Genomic DNA, 20,837 nt, shown 5'->3' on the forward strand with positions numbered 1-20,837 from the left:
ATCCATTGGATAATAATAGGGCTTTGAAGAATGGATATCTAAAATTGGTACTTTAAAGGAAGATCAGGAAGTCCATCTTTGACGTAATTGCGGCGTTTAGAGTGGCCAATAACTATGATTCGGTCTTCTAGGATGACCTTTGTCACTTCCTCGTAAATATATCGATTTAGTTTAACCTTCTGGCCTCTAATGAATAAAGTTGAATTCACTCTAGCTTCATGGAAATAAACCTTCATAACTTTAAGGTTTTCCATCCATCTTATCCTCTTTAAATTGCTTTGAAGGAAGGCAAGACGGTTTGCATTGATATAACAAATTCCACCGCTTATCATCTAGAGTCTTTCCCAATATAGTGAAGAAGGATCGTAGATGCATCCAAATCCTCATTACTTGCATTCTCCATCCATAATTCGTAGAATGCATTGCCGATATAAACATTGCTCGGAAGACTAGGAATTGCTTCCAATATTTGCCTCTCTCTGATATGATTTAAAAAAAACACATATTAGCAAGAGAAAGGGAAAACATCCCACATCTCATGCTACATTTACCAAGTTTTTTAATTTTTTTTTTCGCTCTGATACCACTTGCAACCTATCCGCCTTGATTTCTTGACAGATAATGTTCTATTAGTTGCCCAAAGTTTATCTTCTAGCCATCGCTATCCATACTCTAACTAGATGATCAGATTTTGTTTGGCTGGTTAACCCTAGGTCTACCCCGCAAGGGAAGCGTCCTACCATTACCCATGGAGGACCAACATGAAGGTTCCTAATTGACCTAATAGTCACCTATCAACAACTAACTCACATTTGGAGGTGTCATTCAAGAGGCTTCTTGTCCAGGAGGAGCGACTGCCATTACCCTTGGTTCATGGAGTACAACACTTTTTTCCAGTAGTAGACTAACGATTTATAAAATTCCTCACAGTGCTCTGGGGCACAACTGCCATACCTTTCCCCTAAGATAATTTATAGTTTGGGTTTTGAGACCAAACCCTAAGTAAGTCAGCAAAATCAGCCCTTCCTAGAGTTTCTTCGTAGAGTTTGTTTTTGGGAAAACCTCTCGGCTAATCAAGACCACCCTGAATACTTCCCTCTCTCTAGTAGATGGAATAGAGATGAGAGTAGAGGTATAATAGAATAGGATAGAGTTCTTCAGTGTCTTCTCTTCTCAGATTAGAGTAGAAGAGGATGAGAGACCTTCAGCGTATCCCCTTCCTTGGGTTAAATGGAATGATGTCTCTTCGTCTCGTGGAATAGAGTCTCCTTCTTTCGGATCAGTGCCTTGTCCCATCAAGATTGCGGTTGTCCCTCTTTCTGGACATCCCCAAGCCCTCAATTTATAGTTTTGCAGGGGGGGGGGAGGTAGAAGAGAGGACACTTGATTTTTTAGAGTTTTTCAATGACATCATATGACAAAGAGAGAACGCTTTCTTTTAGCACTTCTGATGACATCATTGATGATGCCAAGGAGGGAGATCCATTTTTATAGCATGAAGATAAAAATTTATGAATCTATTGGTGAGTACCACACAGTGCGTCATTAGGCAGCCATCACTCTAAGGCTCACGACCAAGGTGGCGACCAAGGCGGTGACCAATGCAGTGACCAAGGCATAGACACCTTGGTATGTTTGCCTTGGCATACTTGGCAATGGGCTATGAAGACTTCATTGGTGCCATTGGCTGTGCGCGAGAAGCTCCCACTAGCTTGTAGGAAAATCTTCCTCTGCCAAGAGGTCACCCATCGCGGGAGTGTCGTCACCCAAGTGCACTTAACTGCCAAGTGACTATCCACTAGGCTAGTTCTTTTTTTATTGTTCTATATTACAAACATGGTTTTAATAAGCTAGTCGTGGGAGGGTCTCCCAAGGCTTTCTTCCATGAACTGGCATATAATAGCTCATTAATTATCTTCATTAATGAGAGTCAGTTTCATAATTAAGGCTAGTATTTTAAAAAAAAGGTGTGACATGAATCAATTTTCTTTGGAATGTATACGCACATTAAAATAAACTAAGTAATGGAGACACTAGAATAACTCCCTTGGAGTTTCGTGGGTCTTTGCCCACAATAAAAGAAAATATTGGTTAGTTTAATTACGAACAACATCATTTGGCAATTGCATCTTAAAGTCTCTTATATACCGAGGATTAGCATCCGTTATTATCCATAAGAGATTTCATTTGATCAACACAAAAATAAAAAATATTAAATCTTTTAGGAACATAGTACCTTCATTGTACTCACTTAGGTTCATCATGTACAGACCCAAGTTACCCCCTGGAATTTGTGGTTAAAATTTTCTCAAAGAAATTATATGCATAAATCGAATAAAATCTTAGTTTACGCATACAGCTTTTGTTGCCTATTCATGGGATAAAGGCGTGCTAGTTTTTTTTATTTAAGAAAAATAGTACATGAGGATCCATGATGGGTGCTTGATTGATGGTATTTGTGGCTTTGTTTGTGATCCCCGTACTCGCCATTCTGTTTGTAGTAATTGTGTATGCAACGTTATTGGAAGCTCCTGACTCCACATCCTTCATAGATTTCTTCTTCACGGCAATGGTCTTTAATCGTGAGATCCCAAAAAGGGGGAATTTGGTGAAGAAGCTTGGGGGTAATTAGATTGACAAAATTTTTCCTTGACCAGGGAGGAAACAATCACCAAGAATTCTGAGAAATCGAGAAGAGTCTTGATTCCACAAGGGAATAGAATAGAAGGGACGAAGGAATTGAATTTGAGAGCTCGTGGAGTATCCTCCTCTTCTTGATGAGAAATTCCCGTGCTCTTGCTTCTCTTGCTCCACTCCCTCTTGCTCCATACTTCTGAGAAGAGCCTCTCCTCTCTTACTCTGACTACCCTCAACGGCTCCCCATGCCTCGTATTTATAGCTAAATTGGAGAAGAAGACTTGTGGCTAAGAAGAAGAGCTCTTTATGGAAGGGATATTATCAAAATCAACAATTTGAAGCTTCCAAGATGCAATTTGATGGTTTAGTTGGCTCTAAAAGGGGTGGGAAACCCTAGTACACCTACTCATAATTCTTCCAGATCACTTATTCTTCTCCCCATTTAGAGTGTTGTTTGCTGTCTGTAAACTGCACTGGCGACATGCACGATTTTTTCAATCCTTCTTTTTGCATGAAATCTCCAAAATTGGCTAAAAAAGCCACTTGTTTTTTTGCATGACATCCTATTCTAGAAGTTCCCATAATTTTTAAAGATATTTACAATAAATAATATCAAAAATATAAAAAATATGCTAGTTTTTTCCAAAAATCTAGTATTTTTGGACCATCCATATTACAGACACTGAACTAATGACTAATATGGCTCATAACTCTCGTTCACATGGTAACTTCTGTGAGACGGGTTACTATAGTCCTTGTCGGGAAAATGTCGGGTTACAATCCTTGAGTCTTTGTGCTCGAGATATTCTCTATTTAATGATTTTAGAGCTCTTCAAGTCCATTCTGCGAGAAGTCAGGAAGATTTTGAATCAAAGTTGCAATGTCATATCCTATCCCCCTTAGAGGAATCAAGATGTCCTCATCTCGAATGAAACTGAGGATATTGGTTACATAGTGATTCATGGTTAATCCAAGTGGCATCCTCTTCAAGGTAGTCTTTCCACTGGACAAGATATTCTCTAAGGGTTTTGCTTCTTAGAGTCTTCTCCCACATGTCAAGTATCTTTTCTGGTTGAAGTTTGAGGACTCCCTAACTTGGCATTACAATTCGTTGATCATTAAGTACATAGTTTGGGTTAGGGACATATGTTTTCAATAGACTAACATGAAATGCATTATGTACTTTCAAGTTACTAGGGAGTTGCAACTGGTAGGCATTTGGTCCTAGACACTTTAGCACCTTATATGGCCCACAATACCTGGGACTTAGCTTCTTGAATTCCCCCAAAGATAAAGAACTTTTCTTTGGAAAAACTCATAAGAAACTCATGTCACCTTCTTTGAAGATGCATTCTTGCCTTCGTTGAGTGGCATATGCCTTCTGTCAATCCTTGGCGGCTTGAATATCTTGCCTTATAGCTTTTAGTTGTTGCTGATCCATTTCTTCTAGCATTTGCGTGGATGCTTCTACCCATAGGGTAGGATCGGAAAAATTCAATGGTGTAAGACAATCTTGCCCATATAGTGCCTGAAAAGGAGTCATTTGAATACTTTGATGGTATGATGCATTGAAGGAAAATTCAACTAAGGATAGATATTTGATCCACTATTTGGGTTCCCTATTATAATAAGCCCTCAGTATGGCCTCAATAACTTGGTTGACCCACTCTGTTTGACCATCGGTTTGGGAATGGTAAGCAGTACTGAAGTAGAGCTGGGTTCCTAGAGCTTTGAACAAACTCTTCCAAAAGTTTGAGGTGAAGAGAGAATCACGGCCGCCGCTGATGATTCTTTGGGGTAATCCATGTAACCTAAAATTTTCCTTAATGAAAATCCTAGAGATATTAGAAGCCTTGTAATTGGTTTTTACAGGAATAAGGTGTGTAACTTTTGTTAACTAATCAATGACTACCATTATGGAGTTATATCCTCCTTGTGCTGGGGAAATCCAACTATGAAGTCCATACTGATATACTCCCATTTCATTTGAGGGATGTCAAGTGGCTAAAGCTTTCCTTGCAACTTGACATGTTTGGCCTTCATTTGTTGACAGTTTAGGCATTCAGTGACATGCTTGAGTACATCACCCTTGAATCTTTCCAAATAGAAGCTTCTTCTAATCGTATTAAGAGTCTTAGCATAACCAGGGTAACCCGAAAATGGGGAATTGTGAGCTTTCCAGAGTATTTTCCCTTTGAGTTCTTGATTTACAGGAATACATAGTCTTGTCCTGTAATAGGCAAGCTCCTCGTTTATGGAAAAATCTTGATACTTAGTCTTGAGTTTTGGAATTGAATCCTTGACAGAAAATTCTCTTAACAAGTTCTAATAGCTTGGATCCTTCGCTCCCTCTTTTATAGCCATTTCTATGCGAGGGTTACTGGGCATTGAAATCATTGTGGCAAGAGTTCTAGCCCTAGAGGGTTCTTCTAGGATTAGAGCATTAAGGAATGATTTATGACTTAGGGCATTAGCAATCACATTCTCCTTGCCTAGTCTATACTTGATTTCAAATTTAAATTCTTGCAAGGTCTCAATCCATTGGCGTTGTCTCATATTGAGATCTGGTTGAGTAAAAATACACTTTAGACTCTTATGATCAGTGACTATAGAAAACCTATTACCAAGCGGGTAATGACCTTGGCAGGATCCATTGAAAGGCCATTTGTCGATACTATGAATCTAGATATTCAATCTGCTTCTTGAAGAAAGCACGTTTCTTATTTTTAGCATACAGTTTGTGGGCTCTCATTGTTTCAAGAAATGTTCGTAGCTGTGGTTCATGGTATTCTTCATTCTTAAAATACATTAGGATATCATCAAAGAAGATGAGGACAAAGTCATCAAGGTAGGGTCGAAAAATGTCTTGCATCAACCTATTGAAGGTGGCATGAGCATTTGTTAACCGAAACGACATCATAATAAACTCATAATGACTGTACCTTGTGTTAAAAGTAGTTTTAGGGACATCTTCCTCCCAAATTCTTATTTGATAATATCTTGATGTGAGATCAATCTTTGAAAAGACCTTTGCTCCATGGAGTCAGTCAAGCAACTCATCTATCTTGGGAATTGGATATTTGTTTTTCACTGTCACCTGGTTTAATCCACATTAATTTATACAAAGGTGGAGTGTTCCATCTTTCTTTTTCTGAAATAAAACTAGGGTTCCTTGGGGTAAATTACTTGGCCAATGTATCCCTAGTCTAATAGCTACTTGACTTGTTCTTTAAGCTCAATGGCTTTAAGAATCGACATTCGGTAAGGCCATTTGGTGATGGGGGTAGCACCTGGAATAAGTTGAATTTCATGATCTACTTACCTTGCTGGTGGGAGCTCTGTCAGGTCTTTTGGAAAAACATCCACATATTCTTTTAGCCAAGATGGTTGATCCTTGGCTTCACTATCCTACTCATCCTTGTTGAGTTTAATTAGATAGACAAGTAATCCTTTCTTCAGTCCCTTTGCTATTTAGGAGGCTTTAGCTAGCTGAACCTTAGGGTTTCTTGCTTCTCCCTGAGCGGTTACTTGTTCTTCCTTTGAGTTCTAGAATGTGATTTGCCCCCTTTTGCAATGGATATGGGCATTATTTGGAATTAACCAATCCATACCTAGCAAACATTTAGAAGCCCCGAGGTTCATAATTTGGAAGTTCATTTTGGAAGAATTGCCACCCAAACTAAATTCTACCTTCCTAGTTTGTTGTGTTGATAGAACTTCTTTGTTGTTTGCTAATTCCACAAGCATCCTAGGCACGAGAATAGTGTTTATGCCTAGCCTTTTTGCACATTTTGGTGATACGAAGGAGTGAGTACTTCCACAATAGATTAAAATTTGAAAGGGTTTACCTTGATAATCTGCATGTGTTTGAATTACTAAGTATTGGAGATTCGGATCCCTCTTGTTGAGAGTAGTGTGTACTCTAGCTATTTCCATATTAGATTCCATCATGGGATATTTATCATTACTGATCTTGTTTAGGCTTATTCCAATGACCTTTCCCCTGGCATCTTGGCTTTGTCCATGAAATTGACCTTGGCCAAGCTTTGGGCACTGGCTCTTAAAATGTAATGGTTCCTTGTAATAGAAATACCTTGGAGTCTCATTGCTCCTTCCTATGGGTATAAATCTTCCCATGGCATTTGATTTAGCCTTCTTTGTTTTTTTTTTGTTGTGCTATCCTTGGGCTCTTTTTGCATAACCTTGGAAGTTGCCATTATTTTGATTATTTATGTTCCAAATTTTTGCATTTCTTGGCCTTTGTTCAATCTCTTGAACTATTGGAGCTACTCGAATCAATCCATCTTGTGAATTTGATGGTTTCATTGATTCAAGATGTGTATTCAGGGGCAGATTTAGACCATTGAAAAAATTGGATACTTGTTGTGAAACATCTATTGTAGGTGCATATTTTAAAAGTGTTATGAATTTGGAGTAGCAGGCTTCTAGGCTTAGGCTTAGCTGCTTTAGATTAAAGAACTCGTTCATATTCTGGGCTTGATATGTGGGCAGAAGATATCTCCCACATACCGTGTCCTTAATTTTGTGCCAAGTGATAGCACCTTCGGGTATTCTTTGGTCCTTGCACCATTGTTTTCACCAAAGATGGGCATTTTCTGCTTGCAACACGCAAAGTAGGAACTTCCAATTCAATAGGAAATACAACTTCAATCCCATAGACCAGACTAAAAGTTGTGTTATTAGTTGTTACCTTGTAGGTGGCGGTCTGATACACCCAAAGTGCCTCTCTGGCAAGCGCTCATCCTAGTCATGTCTATTCTTGGCTATTTTTTTGGTTAAGATTGTCGTCAAAATATGATTAGTAACCTCTACAATACTGTTGGCTTGAGGATAATAAGGGGTAGACTTTCAATGTTTGATTTTATAGTAGGTCCATCAATTTTGAAATTAAATTATTCAAAAAATGAGATCCACAATCACTAACTAACTCTAGTGGATAGTCAAAGTGAGTAATAATATTCTTATAAAGAAATAGAGCAATAGTCTTAAGCGCTTTAGCTTCTACCCATTTTATTACATAATCATTACATACCAAAATATATCTATTAGAATGATATCGTGTAGGTGGATCAATTGGGCCAACAAGATCTATACCCCACTTCTCAAAACGTACAAGGGCTATTATGGGGATTAATGGTATTGCAAAATGTTGACTGTGTCTCCTAGTACATTGGCATTTATCACATTTCCTACAATGCTCATATGCATCCTTGTATAATGTGGGCCACCAATAACTAGCAAAAAATACTTTTCTTACTGTTAAATCTCTTGCAAAATGGCCACCACAAGGTCCATCATGTAACATAGTTAAGATCCATGGTACCTCATCTTCACGAATACATCTTTGATAAATTTCTTCATCAGGAAAATACTTATATAGATAGCATGACATCAAAACGTAATATCATGACTGCAATAAAATATGATGATGCTCATGCCTTAGTCGTAGTGGGCGGGCATTTAGCTGGACTAAGAAAATTTACAATATCCGCATACCACGGTATTGTGATAGAAACTTCACACAATTGAGCATCAGGTAGATCATCATCTACACCCTTTCTTTGTATCATCACTAATTAACCAAGATATATGGCCTGCATGAATATGTGATTGATTAACATGACTAATTACTTCAAAATCAAATTCTTGAAAAAGCAACATCCATCTCGTAACTCAACCACTAAGTTTGGGTTTATTTAATAAGTACTTCAATGCTTCATGAACCACATAGAAGATAAACTTGTTGCCTAATAAACAGTGTCAAAATTTAGTAATGGCAAACACCATCAATAAGCACTCTTTCTCAATTATGGTATAAATTTTCTCTATATTACTTAAATTATAACCAACATAATAAATTGGATGATTGATATTCTTGTTGTCAGCTTGGAAAAAATACACTTCTCTAGATTGAAAGAGACTCATGTACTCTCACAATGTTGGAACACCTCTTCCAAATGATCAACCATATTTTCTTCATCACTATGTACACTGAAGTCATCCAAGAAGATTTCCATCCATTTAATAAAAAAACCTTGAAATTTTTGCATCATTGCTCTCTGAAAAGTAGCTAGTGTATTACACAAACCAAATGACATTACCTTATAGGAAAAAATGCCCCACTTTGTAGTCAAAGTAGTTTTGGATGATCTTTGGGGTTAATGAGAATTTGATTATATCCATTAAACCCATCCATAAAAGAGTATAATTGATGGCTTATTGGATCTAGCAATTGGTTAGAAAAGGGCAAAGGAAAATGCTCTTTACGAGTGTGCTTATTTAGTGCACAATAATCCACATATATGATTATTTTACCAGAGTTCTTCTTAGGAAAAATGATTATAGGCAAAACCCAATCACTATACATGATAGGATAGATAAAACCCCCACATCTGACAACTTAGTAATTTCAACATGCACTTTGTTTGCATATTGAGTCTTTTCCAAAAGAAGAAAGATGGATCTCTCAAATTCTACATCGACTTTAATGGGCTAAATCAAGTAATAGTTAAGAACAAGTATCCTATACCTAAGATAGATGAACTTCTAGATTGGGAGTACATGGAACAAAGGTCTTCTCAAAGATAAATTTGTGCTCTGGATATTGTCAAATCCAAATCAAGAATATGATAACTCAAAGATTGCCTCTTCAGTAGTACATATGGTCATTATGAATTATTGGTCATACCATTTGGATTGACTAATGACTCAGCAACATTCCACCGACTAATGCAAGGTATATTTCAACCATACCTAGATGCCTTTGTGTTGATATTCTTTGATGATGTATTGATATATTGCAAATCATTGAAGTACCATGAAAATCATCTAAGAATCACATTATAAACCCTTTATGAAAACCTACTCTATGCCAATAAGAGAAATTATATATGCTTTACTAATATAGTGATTACCTAGGATACATTGTCTTTATTGATGGAATATTAGTAGACCATAGAAAGGTGAATGACATTCTAGATTGGACAATATCTAAGTCTATCAAAAGATTTTAAGGATTCTTGGGATGGATAAGATGGTATCCAATCTTCATCAAGGATTATTTCCTCATTGCAACACCCTTGACTACTCCCTTAATGAAGAATATTCTAATCATATGGATGACTGAATAGCAAGATAGCTTTGATAAACTTAAGGAAGGTATGATGACTTCCCCAGTACCAAAACTCTTCAAATTTTCCCAACTATTTGGGGTGACACCAATGCAAGTGGGCTAGCAGTTGAAAGAGTAACGGTTCAAGAATGTAGACCTATAGCCTATACTTCAAGGAAGCTAAAGCCCTGTGAGTCAAATTATGCTACTCATGACCTTCAGTTACTTGCAATGATCCATGCCTTAAGACTATGCAGGCATCATTTTGTTGGAAAGAAAGTTCACCTTGGTGAGACAAATCATAAGAGGCTTAAGTGGATTTTTATTAAGCTAGCCTAAAGACAAGGCAAAGAAGGTGGATAAAAACATTGCAAGAGTTTGATTTTCAGATCCAATGTCATCCAAGCAAGGATAATGCCATAGTAGATGCCTTAAGTTGAAAAGAATTCCTCAACAATATTGTTGAGATATGTTTAGATCTACATATACAAGTCATTTGACATTGCTCTAGTTTTCATTCAGAAAATGTTCAAGTCACATGGACTATCGAGAAGCATAGTCGGTGTGATACAAGCTCTAAGTTTATCTTAAAGTTTGGACATGCTTATTTTAGGCCATTGGAACTTAGGTTTGCTTTAGTACTATCTATCATTCACAAGCTCTAAACTTTTCTAGCCCTACTCTTAGAGTGGCAGTAACCAATGTCATGCTTGAAGAAATGGACCAACAAATTCAAGCTATTTGACACGGTATCAAAGCTGCCCAAGATCAACAAAGACTCTATGTAGCTAGTAAAAGATCCATATGAATATTCAAGGAAGCTCATATGGTTTTCCTATGGGTAAATCTTGAAAAAAACTTGCTATCCTTGGGAAAATACAAAAATCTTAGTCTAATGTACTACAAAAACCTTATGAAGGAATCAAAGTAATGGGAAAACAAGCTTACAAGCTTAAACTACCATCACATCTCAAAATCCATAATGTGTTTCATGTAAACCTATCCAAGCTATATGTACTTAATCCTAAATATATACTTCATTATGAGTAAACAATCATATATTTGGTTAAGGAATTCTAGAATTGCAACCTAAGAAAATCCTAAAAACAAAGGAAAAGCCTTTTAGGAGTTGAATCCTAAAAGAAAACCTTACAAAATGGAAGAATTATGTTGAAAAGAATGCCACCTGGATCAATAAGGCAACTCTTATGAAAGAATATCCTCAATTTCTCTTGAGATGAGGACACCTCAATTTCTTTAAGGGGGAGGATGTAATGTCCCCATTACTCCGTCCACTTCAATAACCAATGAGGTACACATAGAAACAAGTCGATTAAAATGTGAAAATTGTTGAATAAGTGATTTTGTTAATGAAATGTGCACATTTACACATTGTTAAATGCAAGCATACTTAATAAAAATTGACATGAATGTTGAAATATGAAAAAAAATACACATTTTCAATCAAGCCATTTAACTTTGAAGATGAGAAAATTAATAGTGTAGATGCATTCATCTCAAAAGATCAATTACTTTAAAATTTTATAGTACATTAATCCAACATCAAGACCACATTAGACCTTACATGCAAGGAATAGTGCAAAAGTGCCATTGAGGCATTCTTAAAAACTAAGGTGATAGAAAAAAATTATAATGAAAAGAGGAAATTTGAATTAGCTTGGTGTAAAAATGTGAGAGCTAAAAAGAAACTTATTTTGGGAGAAGGTACGCTCAACTAAGCCTATTTTAAAAAGATGTTGAGATGTCAAGCTCAACATGAGTTGACACTCATGTACCTGAACAACCATTTCTCCATTCATATCACTAGTGTGGTTGGTACTTGCATGAGTATATGCTTCCAATGATACTTTACAACTAGTCCAGCTATTCAAGTTATGAGATATCTCTCTAATCATCTTGCCAGTTAGTGTATTTACAGTATGGACCACTCGTATATTATGTATGTTATACTTTCTCTTTATTCTTGATAAAGTGTTAAAGCTGAGAAGAAAAAGAAGAAGAAAGATTAGGGTTTTCAATGTCCTATCTTGTGTGCATTCTCTGTGTGTTATATGTCTTACAAGAGCTGAAGATCTCTCTCTGTCCCCCTATCTTTTCATGGTATCAAAGCCTCATCCAAGCAAGAAGCTATGAGTTGCAAGCACAAGAGTCTACAAGGAAGCCTTACTATAGACCATACGTGTGGAGATTACTCTCATATGATTTTCAATTGAGGAACAGTCTTTGCAAGCTTGGAGTGTCTAAGGGAGTGGTATAGAATCTGTGGTCAAATTTACATTTGAGGAGCATTTTAGCCTTTGTTCGGGAGTTAGAGGTTTGTTTGTCAATTTGGTAAGCTTCAAGAACTCTACAAACCTTGTCATTTTGCAAACAAGTTGCAGGTGTTAGATGTGGCATACAATATTTATAGACTATCAAACATTAAAAGTATTGCTTAGCATATGCTTATGTATTGAGACCAATTTCAAGTTACAATTTATCTAAATTAGCATATTATTGACAAGAGCATATGTTTTCGATTTACTGCACAATGTCTAAGGGGTCTAATCAAATTGTTAGTGGCAAGGTTGATGAGCATAACTTCCATGCTTGGAAGTTCATATTGATTGATCTTCTTATGGGTAATGACTATTGGGACTACATTGAAGGAGATAATCTCAAGATAATGTTAAGGCTCCAGAGTTACCAAAGGAAAATTCCATGCTTGAGTAAGTAAAGGCATTTAAGGAATGGAACTAGGGTGCTCAAAAGTTTATGTATTGGGTTTCCATTAGTGTTTCAAAAAACATGTTGGGCATATATAGGATGTAAACAACCTTATAGAAGCATGGAATAATCTAGCCAAGTTAAAAGTGGTTGAGCCACTTGGTAGGAAGATTAATTCTCATGTGCAACAGTCTCTCCTCACACTATTTGGACACACAATCAATGTTATATAGGAGTATCCCAATAGCATGAGGGGACCTCATTTTGCATTTAGAATGGATCCCTTCATGCTATTGGGGTAGAGGTGTTCCTAGTATACGTAAATCCACATAGTATGAGGTCGGGATATTTCTTGTACATAATGACCTCCCCTTGTGCTATTTGGGCACACACTTGACACCACATAAGAGTACCCTAATAGCACAAGAGTACCTAATTTTGCATTTAGAATGGGGCCCATTTATGCTATTAGAATAAAAGTGTTTCTAGTGTGCCTAGAGTTGAATAGTATGAGGGAAGATTGTTTATTGTGCACAAAGGCCTCCCCTCATGCTATTTGGATGCATGCTCAACATGACTTATAAGTGCCCAATAGCACGAGGGTACCTCATTTTGCATGTGCATGTAAAATGGAATCCCTTCACACTATTAGGATAGAGGTGTTTTTAGTGTGTCTTGGCCGGAATTGTGCAAGGGATGATTGTTTCTCATGCACATGACCTCTCCACGATATTTGGACACATGATCAACACCATATAAGAGTGTCCCAATAGCATGAGGAGACTTCGTTTTGCTTGTAGACACTAACTCACCTACCTGTCTAGACGTGTTTGAACATGTAAATGAAAAAAAAAATTGGAACATATAGGTGATAAACAAGTTGTAGCTTAAAAGAATTATAGAATTTCTTGGTTAAGTTTTAATTTGTATTTTTGTTATTGCACCGAAACATGTAGTTGTTAGGTATGGTATGTGTAAGCCCTCATTTTTTAGATCTACTTTGACTTGATACAAGGATGTATCGGAACTCACATCGAGCAATGTTAAGACTCTCTAGCCATATGTACAAGAACATGACATGATTTTGAATATCTACTGCCAAGTCTTGATCCATTAGCATACAAGCTAGAGACCTAATAAACCTTGTATTATAAAGAGATTCTTAGAAAATTCTATGAAGTATATCAATAATATCCACAACACTCTCCACTATTGATTGTCAATCCACAAGGTTTGACAAATATATATATGCTCATAAATACAATTTCAAACACGTTTCATTGCAAAAAATGTGGCATATACTATCAAAGTTAAAGGGAATTACATATGATTTGGCCTATCCATTGGAACATCAAATGTTCATTATCACAAGTGTAACACATAGTACATGTGTGCATATTGTATCAAAACTTCCTTTACATGACTACTACTATTGGTAGCCATTTGAAAGTATTTTAGCGTACCTTTCTAAGTTTGTATAAATTCATTTTTGTTAGTCCTTTTTCCCTTTCTAGTATGTATCATAACTATCTCTCAATAAAGATTGTGATACAGATCCACCTATGATTTCCTATACAAAACTATGACATAATGTAACAATTCTAATAGAAGAGAATTAATTTGTAGGACAACGTAGAAAAGCAAGCATAAATGAAAGTAGAAGAAGAGTAACTTCTAAGTGTCAAAGAAAATCCCTAAAGGATTTGTCAATTTGATCATAGGCCAATTGTGCAAACAAAAAAACCATGGCCAGAAACATTTTCTTTTTAATATATTATTTGTAGAACGAATTATATAGCATTTTCTTTTCAATTTCTTCTTTTTGTAATACATTTTTAAAAATCAAATAAATGATGTTGTCCATTATGATAGCTTCTTCTGATTGATTTAAACACTCTGTCTTTAGAGGAACAAAATACCAATTTTTTAGTCCAAGGTAAACCTAATGTCTCAAGTGAGTGCATAATAGGCTCTTTTGATCCCTTATTGCTCATTTTATTGTGCACCTCTGTGCACTCTCCTAATCCTATGAATGGGAGGTCTAGTGTTGCAAGGATGTACATCTAGTCATGTTGATCTTCAAGAGAAGGATTTTACTTATTTATTGGACCAATTGGAATTATGAGAAGTTAAAAGAACACGATTATACTTTGTTGAGCTTTCAAAGGATTAAAAACATTATTATATTTTTTCTCTTATTTAATTTACTTGTTAACTCTTTTCTCAAAATAAAAGGATTCTTATAAAGTCTCATTTTACCTTACCAACCTTGGCCAGAAAGAAATCCTTAGATATGAGATGATCTGTGGCTCGAATGGATCAGTGATACAGTTCATCCCATTACTCATGTTAGAAATGTTTCTTTGAGTATGTAATATAGTAAAACTAAGTACTTGGTTGATGTGTTGCATGTGTCAAATATTACAAAAAACTTGGTTTTTGTTGGTTAGATAGTAGAATACAGATTGCAAGTTTGGTTTGCATTTGATGGTTGTTATATAGAATATCTAAAAATTGATTATAGGTTGATTGCAAAAGGAAATATATTGGCAAATTGTTTACTCTTGATGTAAGTCTACCTGAAATGAATATTTCCATATTTGCACAAGGTTTAGGTGTTGTGGTTAATATTGAAATTTGGTATAAGAGAATTGATCATGTGACTGTACAGTGAGACTAAAATACATGAAATCAAAATAGATTGTAAATGGCTTGCCTAAGTTTAAAGTTGATGGGATGTACAAAGTATGTGAAGCATATCAATTTGAAAAGGAAGCAAGGCATGCGTTTTCACATGAAAAGCATGTATGCAAGAGACCAACTGAATTGATACATTCTGATATGTGGAGTCCTATAAAGATTGCAACTTTGAATGGTTGCAAGTATTATGTTTCCTTCATTAATGATCATACTCACAAAGTATAGGTTTACTTTATGCATGAGAAAAATGAGATATTCACTCACTTTAAAAGCTTTAAGGCTTTGATTGAGGATTGTATATTAAATGTCTAAGGTCGGATGGAGGGGGAGAATATCTCTCCAATGAGTTTTCTGATTTTTTGCAAAAAATTGGCATACAAAGGTAGTATATATGTAGATATAATCCGCAACGAAATGGAGTTACTAAAGCAAAAAGACATATTGTAGAGGTGGCTCATGTTACACTGATGTCAGAAAGAAACTTGCCTCATTATTATGGGGTTGAAGCAGTTGCTACTATTGTATACATTATGAGTAGGATACTCACTGTGATGTTGCACACGGTATGATACCTGAAGAGAAGATCACGGGTAGAAAGCCAAATCTATCCCATTTGAAAGTATTTGGATGTATTGTTCACGTGCATATTCTGGATGAGTTATGCAGTAAATTGGATCCCAAAGCCAAAAAAGTGTATTTTTTGGATATTCTCTTCAACAGAAGGGATATATATATATTATAACCCTCTTACACACGAGCTAAGAAGTAGTAGGGATGTTGTTTTTTATTAAATGAGTAGCTGGTACAATAATTGCAAATTGCAATTGGGGTTGATGAGCTTGAGAGTGTGGTTGTGCAAGAAACATGTCAGTCAGTTGTAAACATTGACTGGACCAGAAGAGTCTCCTAGTCATGGTTCTGTTGATAGACCTTAGAGTGGTAAATTGAGGTCATAGGTTACTCCACCAAGTACATCACATATATCACGAAAAGGTAAAGAGAAAGGTGGGGACTCACCTATTGTAATAGATATATCATCAGGCTCCTCTCATGTTGATGTTGATTCAAATGGCTCTAACCAGAGCTTGGATGAGTTTGGGATTCCATCTATTAAAACACCTGGTGTGCAAAAGGCATAAGAGGATGCTAAAGCACCTGGTAATGATTTAGGGCCATGTAGGTCAAGTAGAGTGAGAAAACCAATGTAGCGATTGACATATGATAGCTATGTAGCTCATCACTATGAATAGATGGCCAAGGTTATGCAAGATGTGGAATCCACTTGTTTTGAAGATACAGTGGATAATGAGTATTGGGATCGTGCTACGGATGAAGAAATGGCTGCACTTATAAATAATGACACATGGGAGTTAGTGGCCTTATCTCTGCAGGCAAGAAAGTTATTGGCTACAAGTGGGGTTACAAGATCAAGCATAAGTCAAATGGATTTATCGAGCACTCACTATGAGGCATAAGTGGTTGCCAAAGGGTAAGCGTACACTCATAGTATTAATTATGAGGAGACCTTTACTCCAGTGGCTAAAATGGCCACTATAAGGACTAACATAGTAGTGGTTGAATCGAAAGGTTGGATCATGCATCAAATGGATATTAAGAATGCCTTCTTACAAGGGGAGTTGCAAGAGAAAGTTTATGTGGAGTAGCCATTTGGTTATGTGAATGAGAATCATCCAGATTATATATACATGCTTCATAAGATATTGTATGGGTTGAAGCAAGCACCTAAGGTAGTGTTTTAATTTGAATCCCAATTTGGATGTCTCAATGCACTACGAGATATAGGCCTCATGCCGACGTTCAAAGCGACGAAAATGTTCATAAAAAAATTTACCCCCATCGTCGCTAAAAACGTCGGTAGTATTAGAGAACCATCGCTATAAGCGTCGCTGCGACGTTGATAGTGACGCAAATAGCAATGTTGATAGCGATGGTTTGCGACACAAACTACAACGCTAATAGCAACGCGTGCAGTAAATTTGCGACGCTAATAGTGACGGTTACAGAGAAAAAAAAATTGTGGCAAGGTAGGGGCCATACAAAAGAGTTACAGTAAAGTGTATAATGCTCGTCAAAATGAAGGCAAAGTGTACTTAAATCTATAAGACTAATACATAAAATAAATACAGCATTGAGTAATGAAAGCGACGGTAGAATTATGGCAAGATATAAAGGATGATAATAACATAGTGCATAGAAAATGCTTACAAGTAACTACGGACAAGAAAGATGAGTGACTTATTGAGCCGCCACGTGCATACAATCGATCGATCAATGTAGTGAGACCATGTCTCTTTGCATATCGAGTCTCTAGATCAGTGGGATCATGGTTTGTAATGAAGTGCTGCTGCAAAGAAAAAAAAATACAATTGTTAGAAACACGATTGTTAGTACAAGGGATATTGCAAAAAAATAAGCGAGAAGAACAAAAGAAAAACTTACAAAGTCCTCCAGATAAGTCCTGTGGCTGCCACTCCCAAGATGATGGACCACTCTTGCCTCTAGTCGTGCCCTCATTGCCTCGCGTTGCTGTCTCCAACGTCCTAGAGAATCTGTAGCCTCCTCCCTGATGAGTCGACGCTAGTCATCTGTATCTAGCCACTTGGGCTTTGAGACCCCACTCTTAAGTGCCTTGCGTACGTCCGATCGTCTGTGTGACATGTACGCATGCATGCATTCTATCATCCAGCCTGTGGAAAACCTATCTGCTACAGTGGGTATCGGAAACTCCTCATGCGAGGATGCTACTACGTAGTTCTTGCTCCTCTTTGGTATGTTCTTCCAATGATCCCAGACACCATCATTGTGGCTCATTTGCAATGATGATTCGATGTTGAAGCCTAGATTGTAATGATGATTTGACACTGGATTCTAAATGCATGCATAACCATTATGTTCTACATGGTCTCCATGCTTAATGGCGTGCAAAATGCCCAATACTATTGTTGCCTCATCGAATGGCATTGTTTAATATTCAATATAGTTGATGAGAAAAATATAGCTAGATGAAAAAAGTACTCATATAGCTTGATGCCTACTCAATTCTACTAATCAGAGAACTTCATTGATGTGATGACCAAAATTAATAGGAAAGCATGAATACAATATCCATTTAAAAAGGTAAAGGTGTCATCCAATCTGTATTGAAGCCCATTGACCATGGGTGTCAAATTTAAAGCAAGATGGTCTTAGGGCATGGCATAACAAGATTGTAGAATATCTTGTCAGCATTGGATTTCGTAGAGCACAAGCTAATCACTTTACTCATGTATGTTTGAGTGATGCAGGTATTGTGGTCATTACTATATATGTGGATGATTTGATCATTGCGGGTGATATTGAGATAGCAATTGACAATGTCAAGGGTCTTCTCAAGGCTGAATTTGAGATGAAGAATTTAAGAGAGCTACACTATTTTCTTGGCATAGAGATAATGAAGACTCCAGAGGATATATGGTTGTCACACAGATAGTATGCATTGGATATGTTGAAGAAGTATGGTATCATTGATTGCAAGTCTATCTATATACCTTTGGATGTTGATGCTAAGCTTAGTGTATATAAGGGTGACTTGATTGAGGATATCACTATGCATTGGAAGATTGTGGATAGCCTTATCTACTTGATGATCACTAGGCCAGACCTAAACTACACAATTGGTTTGGAGAGTTAGTTTATGTAGCTTACATAGAAGACACATTTGGTTGTAGTGCGATGCATATTGCACTATGTCAAGTTCACATTGGGCTATGCCTTATTCTATAATAGTGCATGTGTGCCATTGGATTTGCAAAGTTACACAAATTAGTGCAAGTGTGCCATTGGGCTATGCAAGTGGATAAGAAGGTTATCATCCACTGTTATAACCTTAGCAGCATTCAATTGGTTAGGAACCCAATGTATCATGGGCAAACCAAACACACACAGATCCATTACCATTTCATTCAAGAGCAGGCTCTAGCAGGTGATATTGACTTGGTATATGTCAGTGCCTCAAAGGATCAAATTGTTAACATTTTCATTAAGATATTGGGAGCTGAGAAGCTTCAATGCTTCAAGACTATGCTTGGAATTTACAAGCTCATGCTAAGCTCGAGGGGAAGTGTTGAGATGTTGAGCTCTACATGAGTTGGCATCCACTATATGCATTGGTAATGTGGCACGATATTATTCACTTGCGTATTAGGTGACTAACATGAGGATATGCCAATGCTTCTACAACTACTACAACTAGGACTACACCCATGTAGCCAATCCTTGGTTATGGCATATTCATTGTGCCACTTCTTTCCTAGTGGGTTCACACATAGTGATTGCATGTACATATGTTGTGGCACTTTTATATTAGTCTTTTATCATGTTATAGACTTAGTTTTTGGTGTGGAAGAAGAAGAAGATTTCAATTCCATCTCTCTGTGTTCTCAAGTCTCCATTGCTTTTGTGTGTGTGCGTGCTCTTGGGTGCTTCACCTCTCTCCCCTCTTGTCTGTTTTCACCTTACCTACAAGCTTATGATTATGGGCTACTGACGTGTTCAGGTATTCTTTGCCCATAGGCTTCTCAGCAGCATTACTCTTTTGACATGCCTCTTTCTTAGAGGCCTTCGCCCCTACTGGTTTGCGAGGTTTGCTCAACTCTGGATTCCTAGTTAGCTTTTCCTTTTGATTTCCCTCAATGTTCTCCCCCATTTTGTGATCTTCATTGGCATCTGCCTTCAAAGGGTAAGTGCGAGCAAAGTGGCATTCTTATTCGTAGAGATAATAGGCATCTAGAAAGGCCAAAATTTTAATGCTAAGATCCACCTCCATCGCCATATTGACATGCAATTGGAGGAACTCCGAGGGTTCATTCCTCCTATCCTAGAGAATGCATGCTTGTGTGGTGGATTTGAGTAAGCCCTATTCTGTGGTTGGCTTTGGAGCATATAGAACTTTTCCTAGTGCGCTTGCAATTGATGCCACCTTGTCCACCAACCATGGCGGCAAATCAAAATCTCAACCCATACAAGGCATTCGTGTGCGAGTACACAGTTTGGGGAAAATGTGGAAGACCAGGGAAGGGCATAGCTAAGGTTACCTTTGTAACCCACTACTGATGCCAAGATCCAATCACGTTCCTCTTTAGAGTGCAAGATTGCCAAATAGAAGCCCTTGCCCATGAATCTGAACTGCACTAGGTTTACCTTGCCCCGGTAGGTTGCTTCAAGCCATCTGCGAAACTCATTCTTTAGGGGGGTCTTCCTAGGAAATAGAAGTATTCTTTGGGGGGATCTTCCCAAGAAATAGAGGTAAACTCATATAGCTAGAAGAGCAGCATACCTCTTGAGTACTCTATCTAGTCTAACAAAACCATAGCTTTATGGAATCTAGCGTCTTCTTGCACCTTTGCTTTACATGCTGCATTGAAACTTTCTTGGTCTCTGTTTAGCAGAAGGCCTACTTTAGCTATGTCAATCTCATCTTGGTGTTATATCGTCTACTTGTAGTTGTGTTTGCATGATTGTGGTTTAATAGGTATATCCTTCACTCACTGTCGTTTGCCTTGGTCAGCTTGCATGCATCCTTGCATGCCACATGTCAACGTTAATGCGAGTGACTAGCTCATGACTAGGCTAGTGGTGACAC

This window comes from Lygodium microphyllum, chromosome 19 (assembly GCF_053477565.2).
Source record: "Lygodium microphyllum isolate KBCC chromosome 19, Lygodium_microphyllum_v1.1.10, whole genome shotgun sequence".
NCBI classification, from domain to species: domain Eukaryota; kingdom Viridiplantae; phylum Streptophyta; class Polypodiopsida; order Schizaeales; family Lygodiaceae; genus Lygodium; species Lygodium microphyllum.